This window comes from Haliotis rubra, unplaced genomic scaffold (assembly GCF_003918875.1).
Source record: "Haliotis rubra isolate DU_JTF1 unplaced genomic scaffold, ASM391887v1 Scf118, whole genome shotgun sequence".
In the NCBI taxonomy this organism is placed as follows: Eukaryota; Metazoa; Mollusca; class Gastropoda; order Lepetellida; family Haliotidae; genus Haliotis; species Haliotis rubra.
The window spans coordinates 204559-220602 of NW_025765092.1; the positions used below are offsets into that span (position 1 = coordinate 204559).

The 16044-nt window shown below is 38.8% G+C and overlaps 1 long non-coding RNA gene across 1 annotated transcript in view; it reads left to right on the top strand.

The window, feature by feature from the left end:
• Positions 1–995: 995 nt before the first annotated feature.
• The window catches only part of LOC124259057, a 170213-nt gene continuing 155164 nt past the window's right edge, over positions 996–16044 (top strand). The window contains exon 1 of the long non-coding RNA XR_006893746.1: positions 996–1304. This is a non-coding gene — a long non-coding RNA (uncharacterized LOC124259057). The remainder of the gene's footprint in view (positions 1305–16044) is intronic.

The following is a 16044-nucleotide window of genomic DNA, read 5'->3' on the forward strand; positions in this document are numbered from 1 at the left end:
GAGTACATCCTGCCAGTTGCTGAGCAGGTTAACCAGATGCTTCTAACAATTCCACAGCTGCCAGCTTTTGATTATCAGTTATTCTTGGAGCCCTAGATGTCTTAGATTGCGAGTTCTTGCACAGTTCCATGACCGAATTCTTCATGTGGATTTTCTTTCGCGAAAAATAACAATTATGGCGACTGCTTGTCACCACCAGAAGAAGGTTCCGATGCCACAAGAAAAGTCTTCCATCCTGCCAGCACTTTCACTGTTCATCGCTGTCGAGTCATGATCTTCAGCTGTCTTATGGAATGCCCGAGCAGTCGCTAAATACAATTCTTTCTCCTCTGAATCTTCATCAGAGTCTGATATGTTGTCATCGAATCAAATTGAAAGGTCAAGACACTAGATGGATGTATCAAACCCATGACTTCTTGACTTAAAGAACCTCTCTCGGAAACATTCATATTTTAGACTTACTTACGGAGTCCTGCAGACACCTACAGTATGAGAACTGAAGAAATATGTGCCTTGCTGTGAGGGAAATATTGGTCCAGACAATTTATTGCTAATAGACATGGGCATCAAGGGAATACACAGCATATTTCAATTGGTTGTACATTATTTGGAAAATGCTTGATCCCTTCGTGTTGAATTTTTGTTGATGTATTGTCCATATTAACATGACGGTGAAAGTATTCACAGTCGATAGCTGTAAAAGAAAACATTTTACATTAAGTATGAGATATTGATACCAGTCAAAACAGTGCAGGCGTTTTAATCAAAACGATATTCCTGTCAAATAGTATTTAATAAGACTATTTTAATGCTATTTGACTTTAAATTTATCATTATTTATATTTATGTCTTATCGAAAGCTGACTAACAGCAATACAAATTATTTTGAAGAACGCACAATGTTCTGTCACATTTGAAGAAGTTTGTCCGGTAAAGGTTTGGTCTGTGGGGAGTTTGCTTTCTTGCGACGAGTTCACAACCAACGTAGCACGTGCTTGAACGTTCACTGAGTTTTCTTCTGCACGTACCCCAGTTATGTGTTCTTGAACAAGGTAGTGAGGTGCAAAGCGATCACAGCGCAAAGGTGATTGTAACTCCCATACCTTAACGTAGACTTACCACTTACGACTCACACAGGAACACTTACACCCCTCCCAGGGTTTGTTCCTTCACGGGAAGAGGCAGTCGAAGCGCCAAGATGGTGTGTACGGAACCAGGCGTACATACGCATGGAATGGATTCCCTAAAAACAAGAAATTGTATGTTCTTTGAATCAACACTGATCCCATCTTGTTTTGTCAAAGGTAAGTGGTTCATTTACTTCAGTGGGTGCTGCTGAAAAACGACCATCACATTTTTATTTTTTTTTAACAAATCAATTACAAATGTGTCAAATTATTCCAGTTGAGATGACCAACCCGTCAGCGTTGGATTGGTTCAACATTCCAACTGAGGGATAAAATCTCAAATCGACATGTCTGTTGACGCCAGACCGGCAATAGGTTTATCTAAATTTCTTAGAGCATTACCTTGCAACTTGTTAATATGTGTAATGGCCGTAATTCAGTCTTGGGGACTGTGAGAAGTTTTATCTTTACGTGTGTTTGAACATTTGCCAGGAGTTAAGTTACTGAAGCGTTAGTAAAATCACCATCAATAGGCACTATCCTTTCACATGAAACTGACACACTGTGACATGACGGAAGTCCAGACCGCCTTTGAACCCATTCATCCATTATGATGAGGTCACACCATTGTTGTCGCAGTTTATTCTAAGTCAGCAAATGGCTGATCATTCCTAACCCTGAAACACTGATACAGCTATGGGTCAGTGAGCAAAACTTTTAGAGCATTAATTGTTCAACCAATACATGGTTTAAGTCAGAGAATTTTCTCAAATTTCCCCATTACATCACTCATATGAATATAATTTAACATTTAATATAAAGAGGTACTGATCATTATAATCCAGGCTGCATCAATATTTCTTAAACATGGTGGTATTGTACCCAAGACATTAAGAAATGTCACCGAGACATCTTTACCTTCATTCTCTATTGAATGTGCATGAATTGCCCATTTGTTTACTCATGAAAGATGAACATCTTTACCTTAACTCTCTACTGAATGGCTGCATCAATATTTCTTAAACATGAATTGCCCAATAATGAAAGACCGCCATCTTTACCTTAACTCGCTATTGAATGTGCATGAATTGCCCAATAATGAAAGACAGACATCTTTACCTTAACACTCATTTCATGAATACACATGAATTACCCAATACATTAATGCATGAATTACCAAAGACATAGACATATTTACCATAGGCTTTCTTATCCTACTTCAGCGAATTTTCAAATGCAGGGTTGGACTTGACCTTCAGCAACCCATGCTTCTTGTAAGAGGTGATTAGGGCGGTGGGGTAGTCTAGTGGTTAAAGCGTTGGCTCGTCACCCCGAAGACCCGGGTTCGAATCCCCACATGGGTACAATGAGTGAAGCCCATTTCTGGTGTCCCCCGCCGTGATAATGCTGGAATATTGCTAAAAGCTGCGTAAAACCAAACTCAGGCAGTGTAAGAGGTGATTAACAGGATCAGGTGGTCAGGCTCACTGACTAGGTTGATACATATCACCGTGTCACACTTGTGTAGTCAAATGCTAATGCTGTTGATCACTGAATAGTCAGTTTCAGACTTGATTATTTACAGACCTCCTACATATAGCTGGAAATTTGCTAAATGCAGCAAAAACTAACAAACTATACGGAAGATATAGCATTATTTAAGCAGAGACTATAAGCCTGGATGTTCTGGCCAAGCTTCAATTACATGTATTTACAGTAGTGGTGTTCCGATTAATTTAGATAATCGAAGATTGGTCGCAGTGACCAAACGACCAAGCAATCGATCACATTTTCTCATAATCGAACATAAACGATTTTGGAACTACTGTTTTAGTCTTTGAAATACTTGACAATGGAACATATCGTTGAAGTTGTCAGGGCCTGAAAACATGTTTAATTCTTAGAAAACTCACTTCACTAACTGAAAAACCATGACTGAATATTTCTTGAAGACTCCGGGAAATTCATGTTCATGATATCTTAGTCAACACTTTAAAGTAGCAAGTTGCATCAAGTTATACATATCTGCAATAACAACCTGGATAGGAAAATCTGAAAAATGACGCTAACCAATTTTTGTCGATGATTGTTCATTGGTAATGAAGCAATCATCAATTATGAGATTTCAACCAATTCCTAACACTAATTTACAGATAGTCATCACATAGTGCGGTGTTAATCCACAAACAAGCAATGAGTCTTCAACATGTCAGAAATATTTCATATGTCCTTCAATGTGTATTATGGGGGGCAGTGGGGTAGCCTAGTGGTCAAAGCGTTGGCTTGTCACGCCGAAGACCAGGGTTCGAATCCCCACATGGGTACAATGTGTGAAGCCCATTTCTGGTGTCCTCTGCCATGATGTTGCTGGAATATTGCTAAAAGCGGCATAAAACCAAACTCAGTCAGTCAGTCAGTCAGTCAGTCAGTGTATTATGGGGCTACGCGAGATTTGAAGAGAGGTTAACAAATACTGTCATAGATAATTTTGGCATCTGATGAGTCATTGTATTCATTGTGTTAAGTATATATATTGCAGCAGTATCAAGGTGTCGTGTAAATACTGAAATCTGGACCATAGCTATGGTATACAGTTAACATGTCTGTTAACACGTGTAGTGCCTTATACATGTGTATCTATAAACTGTATTATCTTGTCTAAGACATTCATGATATTTTAAAATTCAACCTATTCAATCTATTATTTTGCAAATGTTTCAGGAAAAACAAATGAACTACAGATCCTCATGCCTCTTACATTTTTATCACCACCTTGAATATTTGAAAAAACATTTATTGAAATTGATTCTCAAGCTTCAGCAAACCAATGCAACAGATCTGTCACCAAACATGCTTGTTTGTGGTCAGTATTTACCTTCCAGACTCAAAATGTTTCATGTAAATTGACAAGTATTTCCATATTGTAAAATACAATATTTTCTATTGTCAGTGAAGCTATTTTTATTGTGAAAATATATATATGAACTTGGACGTCATGTCTTAACACAATGGTTATTCAGGAGTTGTCACAGAATTTTAATTGATGAATGCAACTTCCTTGTATTTCCCATCATGACTTGGCCTATTTTTTTGTTGCTTCAGTGAAGTGCTGAGAATGGTTGGAGACAGTTAGACGGCTTGCTGTTTGTACCCACTGAACAAACCCTTGTTACACATGACAAGCGATACACTTGATAACCTGCACTGGCTTCTGTAAACATTAGCTTGGCAAAGAAAGACGCATGTTTTGGATGGCAAACTTGGATTTAATTTGAACCTTCTCTCAGATAGCAGTTAATCTATAATCTACATTCAATGAATAGAAAACTGTCATTTGTGTAACATGCCTCTTACTCTTAGAGTACTCAGTGCAGAATATGATCAATGCAATTTTGTTGGAATGTTGTTTGGCACTTTTACTGCTTGGGACATAGTTGTATTTGATTTCATTTGATGGTCATGAGGAATAGTTGAACACCAAGCTTGTAGGTTTGCCAGCACCATACCAAGAGACCTACATCACTGAGAACTTTCTTACATTACGCTGGTATGCCAGGATGTATAACTGAAATGCTGTTCAAACCCAACTAATTCATTCATTCATTCATGACCGCCTCCGTGGTGTAGTGGTTAGAGCGTCCGCCCGGAGAGCGGAAGGTTGCGGGTTCGATCCCCGACCGCGTCAAACCAAAAGACGTTAAAATATGGTACTTGTTGGTCCCTGCCTGGCTCTCGGCATTAATGGGTACAACAAGGACTGGTCGGCTTCGGAGTCAGTATAATGTGTCTGAGTGGGGTATTCATGCTTCACTGCGGCATGGTATCTCAGTGGGCTAGCACTATAAAACCAGCTTAAGTCTGGGCTAGTACAAGCAGCCACACATACACATACACACGCATGCACATCATCATATGAGCGAAATATTCTCAAGCACGACGTTAAACCCAATTTCACCTCATTCATTCATTCATTCATGATCAAAAGACATCTCTACAGATTGTACAATTCTGACTATATTTGAAGCATGTTTTTATGAATCACAGTCAAGGTACTAAGTCAGTTGTTCAGCTGTAAAAACACTGGAACATAAGATACCACGCAACCCATGCTTGTCATAAGAAGTGACAAATCGGGTGGTCAGGTTTGCTGACTTGGTTGACACATGTCATTGTATCCCAAATGGGTAGATCGATGCTCATGCTGCTGATCACTGGATTGTCTGGTCCAGACTCGATTATTTACAGACCACCGCCATATAGCTGGAATATTGCCGAGTGTTATGTTTAACAACAAACCAACCAATCAAATCATGGACAAAAATGTTGTTGTGATGCTTCAAATTGGATGTTTTGATTATATAATCGTTTGACTTGCATTGATTACTTCAAATATTGTTTGGCAAGCAATAATTTGGTTAAAGCTGTTGTTAGATCCTGTAGAACACCTGATAACAGCTCTGTAGCTACTACTGGCCTATAGTCCGTCAACTTAACTTTTGGCACCCTGTTTTTTACAATTTACATAAAACTCCTGAATATTTTAAAAACATTACTCTGTTCATATAGCAATTGTATCCCGTGACCTAACAAGATATCGAGTTTAGTCATTTCAAAACGGTTATTAAAGAGTTTGCTTTTAAACCTATCATATAATAATTGTAAAACTGTGGAGAGTTTTACGAGGGGTTAACACACGTGATGAAAAAGCCAACAACATTGTAAAATGTGTGTCAGCGTGAAATGTACATGCACAGGTTTTTACATCAGCACGCTCAAGTGATGTCATAGATCGTCAGCACACAGGTAGAAGAGTAGTAGTGAAAACGATGTTGTCCAAAGATGCCCGGCAAATCATCAAAAGAGTTCACGTGCGAGGCAAAGCGAAGAAAAACTCTTATCTCAATTGAGTGTTTCACCAAAAGAGCAATTAATGCCACCAAGATCTGCAAAAGAACTTTGCAAAGAGTTATCTCCCATGGCACTATTTCAGAGCCTGATGATGACATGGCAGTTAAATCGGGGGCCGTCTCAAAACATGCAAAGAAAAGAAAGCTTATTGATGAATTGTATCGATAGAAGGGTTTTGTGATACTAGTGTTGGGGAATTGGTTGACCTCATATGTCGGTTACACCAATCCAATGAGTCCATGTCGTCAAGTAAATTTGAAGAAAATATTGAAAGAAAATGATGACATCAATGTAACAAAGTATACCACATGCAAGCTGTAAAATGTTTGTGTTCTCAGATTTGGATATAGATACAAGAGATTGAGCAACCAGAAACTGACTCTGTGTGAAAGGGCAGATATCACTATGAGAGCCCATTATCTGAGAAGAATACATCGACAAGAGAATCAAGAGGGACGAGAGATCGTGTGGCTAGATGAGACATGGGTGAATGCAAACCATACTTCCTCTTATCAGTGGCAACATCCAGAAGCAGCCAACAACAGGAAGATTCCATTGGGGAAAGGCGAGAGACTTATCGTTGTTCATGCAGGCTCTCATTTAGGGTTTATTTCTGGTTGTAACCTTGTTTTCCGTTCCAAGGCCACGGATGGACGCGACTACCACTCAGAAATGAACTCAGCTGTGTTTACTGAGTATGTGACAGAGCAGCTTATTCCAACACTACCCGCTAAATCTGTCGTAGTCATGGATAATGCTCCTTACCATAGCTGCAGAGAACCGAACAACAGATGCCCCACCTCTGCATCAAGGAAGGGAGATATGGTGCAATGGTTGGACGGACTTGACATTGAATATCCCCCAAAGGCAACAAAGGTAATACTGTATAAAATCATCCTTGGCAAGAAACCACCGCCAGTGTATCAAATTGACAACTTGCTGAAGCTTCATGGACACGAGGTCATTCGGTTGCCACCTTACCACTGTGATCTAAATCCTATTGAACTTGTGTGGGGACATATAAAAAACAATGTGGCCAAGACAAAATGTTCCTTCTAATTAAGAGATGTGAAGAACATCGTTCATGAAGAAATCAGGGACGTTACACCAGAGTTGTGGAACCGTTGTGTACAGCATGTGCTAGATATTGAACAGCAGTACTGGAAAAAGGATGGTTTGCAAAAGGGGTGTGTTAACCCAGTGATTGTGGATTTGAACTCAGACAGTGACACAGACGTAGAACTAGGTGCATCTGACACTTCAGGATCAGATGGAGAACAGTGACATTCTTCAATCATGTACTCACATGCTTTACCCGGGTCTTTAAAGACTTCAATACATCAACATGTTTAAAATGGATTTGTGATGATTATACAGTCCCTGTAGATTTGCTTGCAGGCGTAACAATGTAAACAAGATGCACGCGTGTCACACCATGTTGTTGGCTGTTCCATCATATCATTTTACTCCCTTGTATAACTACTTCTATTTTTCATATTTTTATATGATGGCTTCTTAAGAAGAAGCTTTAATAATTGACATAAAATTATGAAATTTAAACCTTAGATAAGTCATAAGATATAAAGAGCGTATGCACAAAAACATTTTGAAGGCATTTTTGGTTAAAAGGTAAATTGTGAAAAACAGGGTGCCAAAAGTTCAGTTGACAGACTATAGCAACAGCTAGGGCTGACAGTTTGTTCCAGTTTGTTTTGACTGTATAAGATGAAAATTGTCAGAACATGTCATGTTGTCTGAAACAACCCCAAAAACTCAACAATGTGTGGAATGATGCTACAGATATAGAAAAGTAACATGGACAGTGCCAATTGTCAGTCCATGGTTTTTGACAAGCCAGGGTCAGTTAGTTAAATTCTGTCAACTTTCAGCTCTGGAATAGCGCCAAGTTAGAGCCACCAAAAGAGGATTGGAGGGTGAGGCTCATGACATTTTCTGAATGGGAGCCGACACACTTTGATATGATTGGGATATTGTCTAAAGTGATCTGAACCTCCTTCCCTTCCTTCCTCAGTCGCCCACTAACTCACTCACTTACTCAGTCATTTAGTCTTATCCAACCTAAATGTATCCTGTTCCATGGTATAACTGAAATATATCCTATCCAGTAAGGTAGTTATATTTGGGCAGAAAGTCTGGACTGATTGTTCTCTTGCATTGATGTATTGTGTTTACTGCAACATTGAACAACATTTATTCACTTGCACAGTTTGCATTACTGCAAGGCTCAGCTTGGCCTGAATAGTTATGGAAATCAATTCTAGAGATAAATGGGGAATTAAACTCAATGAATATGCTTAACTGAACACTATGGTGATAGGAGTGTTTAAAGGAATATTAAATTGAGTAGTTTAAACAGAAATGCATCTTTAAATTCATAAAACCCTGATGAGTGCATTTTAGTTATTAAGGATCCTCTAAAGATTGATCAATTACCCAATAATGTTTTGATTAACAGTAAATATCAGTAATCAAATATTGAGAACTATTCATTTCAAATCCAATATTTATTTCTGTTTCTCATACACAAATGGATGCATAAAAATGAACATGTCAGTTGACAAGTAACAAAGGGGTAATGAATATTGTTCTAACATCAAAAATGTTCTTTCGACCAGAGTAAACGGAACATCAGCTGTCCACAGAAAAATGTTTTTGTTTTACAATCAAGCAACATTTTGTAGTGTACGTCATGTCTCTGTTCAGAAAGGGTCGTCATCATGGTTTCAAAACCAGGTTCACCCTGATCATGTTTTTAGTATTTTACCTGTACTCATGGGTTTAACCTTGGTGATGAACTTCTTGACACCTGCATCACTGCAGGTATTCCTCATATCTTACACTAATATACCATGAAACAGCTGGAATACTATTCAAACATTCAACCTGTGAAAATTAGAATTTGTCTTCAGTAACCCATGTATGTCCTAAGAGGCGACTAGCAGGATTGGGTGGTCTGGCTCGATGACTTGGTTGACACAACTGCATAGATCAATGCTCATGCTGTTCATCACTGGATTGTCTGGTCCAGACTCGGTTATAAACAGACTGCTGCCATATAGCTGGAATATTGCTGAGTGTGACGTTAAACAGACACTCAGTTCAGAGAATGAGTTCAGGTATCCTGAGTACATTTTTCCTTCATCTTTGAAAGCCTGTCAAGTAAGTCAATAATCACAAGTCAAAGGCTACACACATTCACACACTGATCTGAAGAAAGTATCTTGGTGATAACTTTGTCAAATGTGTAGGAACTGTAATAGATTCAAATTTAACTTATAAGCGTCATTGACACTCATTGTCAGAGGGGCGGTGGGATAGCCTAGTGGTTAAAGCGTTGGCTCGTCACGCCAAAGACCCGGGTTCGAATCCCCACATGGGTACAATGTGTGAAGCCCATTTCTGGTGTCCCCCGCCGTGACGTTGCTGGAATATTGCTAAAAGCGGCGTAAAACCAAACTCAGTCAGTCAGTCATTGTCAGAGGATCTGTGCTGTTGGCTGCATCTATGAAACCACCATAGGAGATATCCACACAGGTCAGTGAGTAAGGTTTCACGCTGCTTTTAGCAATATTCCAGCAATATCATGGCGGAGGACCCCAGAAATGTGCTTCACATATTGTACCCATGTGGGGATTCAAACCCGGTTAAAGTGATGGCTTTAACCACTTGGCTCCCCCACCACCCCATCCAGACAGGATCTCTGGCTATAGACATATCATATAGGGTTTGTTTGTTGTTTATTGCTACAACCAGCAATATTCCAGCTATGTAAATATTCAAGCAGGCAATCTAGTCAATGACATGTACATAACACATTATATTTGGAATTACTCTTTTTCAGTAAAGTACAGATTCCAGTACTTTTGTTAGGTTGAGTCCCTCCAGGGTTCAAGCCTGTGAACATATGTTACATTTGACCACTTTCTAAATGGCATTTTGGTTTTCAATGACATGATCATTGATTTATGCAACTGGGATACGATGTCATATATCAACCAAGTCCACCTCATCATGTTAATCACCTCTAACATTCGAAATACCTGCCTGCCCGACCGTCTGGGATGGGTTATTTTCAACACAGACTGCCAGATTCTCAAATTCACCTGCCCGACGGTCGGGTTAAAATGTAGCCATGTACTGGTATATGAAGATATTTTGTGGGCAGGTAAGTTTTGGTCAGGGCTGGCAAGTTTTACATCTGACCAGCCCTGTGATCTGGCTGAAATGTTTGGGAGTTTCATACCCTGAACTTATATCTTCATGGGGACATAAGTATTCCTGCTTCATTTTCTATCTGAGCATTGAAGCATATTATGTTGGTCTGTTACCTCTATTCATTCGTTTCCTGAAGACCATTCTGTCAACAATCATTATTGGGGAACCAACATGGGTTGCTGAAGACAGATTCTGAAACTGATTAATATATTTGTGACAATCATTTGATTTATCATTCTTTAGTCAAAAACATACAGTTTATACAAAACATTAACTTGAACTTGAACATTACTGAGTGAGTGAGTGAGTTTAGTTTTACGCGGCACTCAGCAATATTGATAACAATGATGATTGCAAAGGTGATTACTTTGCCCCACAGGTGAGACCAGGTAATGTGAGAACAGTGGGTCAGTAGGAAGACTCACTGAAAACCATCAAAAACAAACAAACGTCAACCTTTACTCATTGAGTAGGAAATTAGAGACATTTGTAAAAGATGGGAACAGAAGGAGACACTTATACATATGCTAACCTTTGATTAATTTTGTCAACAGTATAAATTGTGTAGTACAAGTCTATCTGTGCAAGGTATAATTTTTTTGGGTACAGATTTGTACATGAAACTGACAACAATGGTTCCAGTTGGGTCTGAACAAAAATCAAATTTTGTTTCCTGCCAATGCAAGAGACCATTAATTCTGGAAACAGGAAGTGGCATGTTTTGCCAAAGGTTTTAACGCAGCTGTGTAAGATTGATACTAGTTATTACCATTTTGGATTTATTTTGGTCTTAGTCTAGCCTGGTCTATGATTGTATTGATCACAGTGTACAAGAATGTACAATAGTTTGGATTATTCAGATCAAATATATTGAGAAATGGACAAAAAGATATCTGAAGAAGACGAGATCCATATTGCATGCCATCAGCAATGGCTTTAATGAAAAACCTTCTTTTGCTTGCTCCTAACCTTTGGCGCCTTTTGTGCCTGTAAACTCTCTCATTAGCAGAAGTGGAATAAATCTTATTGATACAGTGCCAGTGGCAACATTGTGTCTAGGACTACTGCACTGAAGTGGGATGATTCTCGACAACTGTCTTTGGCATGACCTTGCAGAAGTCATCAGTAACAACATCTTCTACAGTACTTCAACGGTAGACATGGGAATAAATTGAAGGGAGACAACTTGTAGTGATCTGTTGGTTTTGAAAGCTGTCTTGACGGTATCAAGATGAGGTCACAATATGTTTTGAAGCTCTGCCAACACACAGTGTGTACCGAACTTGTTCAAGAGAACATATGTGGTAGTTATCTATTTGCAGTTAATGCATTTTAGGAAATGTGTGGCCAAATTAGTTAGCATGGAACATATTTGTTTGAATGGCTACTGTCACCATGCCCTTAGGTTCTCTCAGAAAGCATTATGTTGTAATAGTCTTCTTTTAAAACTGCTGGACTGATGAAACAAACTTGGCATGCATGTATATTCCTGTAATGAGACTTCCATTTGTTCAGACTGTTTATGGGTCTACAGGTTCATTAAGGGTTTAGGCATCTTTCAACAACCAAAATACTCAGATGAAACTTATTAAGTGAGTTACAATGCTTGGCCATTTCACATGTTAATTTGAGTTGTCATCAATGCAATAATTTCATTGTGTGTATTTGAATGATTGTCCTCGCACCCCAAACCAATTGTAAGGCATGACAAAGGTGGTATCAGTGATGACCCGGCTGAGGGTCGGGAACTGTGACACAGATCATTATTTCAGCATCAGTTTTGCCTGACCATGGCTTAATTTTTATAGGCTTATCTGACACAGCTGAATGCACCGTAACGTTTACTTACAACCTGTTTTCATTATCTACCTATACTTCTATTTGTAATCCTGCTCAGGTTGGCTTTGATGTCTGCCTTGTGACAACTTGTACCATGTTTTCCATCATTTATCAAATGTCTGTCTGACTGACTGACTGAGTTTTGGTTTTACGCCACTTTTAGCAATATTCCAGCAACATCACGGCAGGGGACACCAGAAATGGGCTTCACACATTGTACCCACGTGGGGATTCGAACCCGGGTCTTCGGCGTGACGAGCCAACTCTTTAACCATTAGGCTACCCCACCGCCCCTTATCAAATGTCTAGCTGGGTTGACATGAATTGTCGCATCGATGTATCGTTTCATTCAGTACCATGACTTGTCTAAATAATGAGTATAAAGCATTACAAATCTCTCTACTGGGACCACTTTGGGTACACTGGGAAAGAATAGGTCCTCAACATGCTTACCGCATGAGACAACTTGATGGAGAGGTTGAGCAGGTTCAGTGACTTGGTTTCACCCAGACAGCATGGATCATTGCTCATGATGTGTCTTGTCCATACAGACTGGATTATTGACAGACTGGCCTCATCAGACTGGAATAATGTTGGAATAATGTGGAATGTGTGTTAAACAACTAGCTAACTAACACTGCGGCAGTTCAATCATTAGCATTGCAATAAGGGGACTTACTTTATAAGGGTGTAACGATGCCTTGAACTATCAACGGATTGCAATTGTTTAGTCTCCGATAGCAATTAATCAATGGTAGAAATGAAAAACTATCGATACATCAATAGTACGTGCGACTATCGATAGTTTAGTAATTGACTTCAATTGATAAATGTGCAGCACAAAATACAGGTAGTACCACATTCGTTCATTTAGAGTTATCCGCTCCTGTTACCTCTTAAACAAACATGGCTCAAACACGGCATGTGTCTCGGAGTTTGAAATTGTGAATCACAATGCTGGATGCAGACTTGCAGCTTCATTCAGTTTATGTTTTAACTGTTTACTTATCTGGGTTTTAATTTTCTGTCAGTTATTAAATGAGACTGAAACTACTTCAACTTGTTTTTATTTCATATAAACTATACAAATGACTGCAAATGAGACAGTTCAAGGAGAACAAAATTATTGCAGTAGTTGGTCACAATAGCTTATCGCTATCGCAATAGTTGTTTCCCTCTCAATAGTCACCCCTTATTGTGTGGAGCACAGTGGTGTAGTGGTTAGCTTGCTGGCCTCTCATGTATGGTTGTGTCCCTGGGCACAAAACTTTGTCCACATTGCACTCAGTCCACCCAGTTGTTTAACATGGGTACCTGAGATGCGGATGTACGGACCTATACGGTGCTCTTAGCGTTCAGTTATTACTATGCAGCTTTGAAAGTACAATTCCATCAGGGTAATAATGTAACGCCAGAGAGCAGCATCGTGTTGGATTCTAGGCACAAAAATTAGCATTATTATTATTATTGCAATTTTATTATAATATTTTATTCAGTGTTTACATTTCACAAAAATAGAACTTAAATCGATTATGCCCTTTTTATTATGATTTCAACAAGCATGATATGACTCATGCTCAGAAATTGTTTAATGACGGTTACAGCATTAAAGGTCTCAGAAAAGCTTTCAGAAGGTTTTATGGTAGACAAGTGGAGGACCTCTCCCAGTTCGACATATCAGTGACAAAAATGATGTTTTTATGCAACTCCCTATTTTGGCTTCGACCAAGTGTGTTCTCATGCTTTTTCAGGTTAACAATTGATTAGCCTTTGTTCTTATGCTTTTTCAGGGGCGGTGGGGTAGCCTAATGGTTAAAGCGTTGGCTCGTCATGCCGAAGACCCGGGTTCGAATCCCCACATGGGTACAATGTGCGAAGCCCATTTCTGGTGTCCCCCGCCGTGATGTTGCTGGAATATTGCTAAAAGCGGCGTAAAACCAAACTCAGTCATTCAGTCAGTCTTATGCTTTTTCAGGTGAACAATTGAGTAGCCTTTGTGTTTTTTTATGATGGGTGCCACCAATGTGGCAGTGTATGTTCACCTTTTCACAAACACTTGGTATCATCACTATTTGATAGTGATTCATAAACACATGCTCATGGTATAGTCGGAAGTGCACCCTACGTTTAGATTTCTTATGGATGTTAAAAGTGTTTTGTGGCTTTTATATTTATATTTCAGTGATGTTTATAAACATATTTTCAAATGTTAACTGTTTTTGTCATAATCTGTATTTACTGTTGATGTTCTTCGTGTGATAGAACTGACACACTTCTGGTGTCCCCTGCCTTAATATTGCTTTAATATTGCTAAAACGGCATAAAAACATACTCACTCACTCATAACTGACATGTATGTTTACACACCTTGACATGGACTGCTTGTATTACACTGAACCTTTGCATGGATGATCTGAGTGTGTAACTTTATAGCTATGATATAACTCTGACTGACATTACTCAAATAAGCTTGCTTGGAGAGATTTTGGCATTGATGGACAATTTAGGAACAGGAAGATGCATCCATTGCTATGATTTTGCTGAAAGGTTGGCAGATTATTTTGTGATGAGTAAAGTCAAGTCAAACAAGATTTCTAGTAGGAATATTTAAAAAATATGTAGCATAATTCAGGTCAATAGCATTCATCTGGGCAGAGTCAACTACAAAAGAAATGTTTGGTCCAAGCAATTAATACTGAACCCCTCTGTGTTGTGAAACAAAGTGTTTTGTAGCAGTTTTCTACGCTTGTAAGCAGTGGTATCTCTGCACTTCTACCAACCTCTTGTAATTCAAAATTAACAACTAGATTTTCTACTAATTCAATCACTTGATTGTGTGGGGCAGCGGGGTAGACGAGTGGTTAAAGTGTTCACTTGTCATGCCGACAGCCAACGTTCGTTTCCCATCTTGTACTTTTGGGGTAAATTGTGTGAATGGCGGACATGCTTTTTTCAGGAACAGCTGTTGTCATCAATTATTGACAGTGGTCCATTCACAAGATTTCAGTTATTTTGCCCTTAAAGCCAAATGGATTCAGTTTCTGAGAATAGTCAAGAGTGGGTGTCATTTGTACTGACACCTTATATTTATGGTTCCATTATACAAGACAAAAATGAAGAAAGAGTATTAAATTTTTGTTTGTGCCCTTTTGGAATATTGAACTAAATTCATGCATCTTGCTCAACTGATGTAACTTCCATGTTGTAAAGTCTTTAGCATTAATTCCATTACTTTAACAAGTCATGAATGTTGGAATTCTGAAACACTTAATGATTGGAAATATTGAAATGTTGCTCTTGTCAATCTTAAAATCTGACAGTTAACATTAATCATTATTGTGTCTTCCAGAAAAACAACAACATAGTTTGAAATTGAAGGAAAATGCTGAAATGTAAGTGTCAGAAATTGCCACATGTTGAAATGATTTGTGATTTGTAATGGCAATTATGTCATTGCTTTAAAAGAGAAACGTCAGGTTAAGCGGTGATAAGCATACCCACGTACATCCATGCTACACACATGCCTGTGACACTCTACATGTTAAATCCATTAAAGCCGCCAACTGCATTGATTTATCCATTAGAGTCATGTGAAAGATTATGTATTGCATGGCAAGATCACAAGCATATCAGCAGTTGGAGAACTCTCTAGGCAAAAGAGAAAGAAACAGAAACCAAACAGGAAGTTGAGGCGGAAAAGCACCACTGCTTTTGCAGGATAGTTGATCACTTTGCTGATTTCATGCATTTCGCGATAAAAAACACAATTTGTTAACAGGTTTGCGACAATCATTGTGCTGGTTGATAGTATCTTTATGGGCAATAAACCCATTTTTTTTGGTTTATTACATCGCTGGTGGCAAATGTTCTGTACTCTATAACTAGGTTGTTTTATAGGTGAATAGGAAAAAATTACTTGATTTGCAGGAATCAT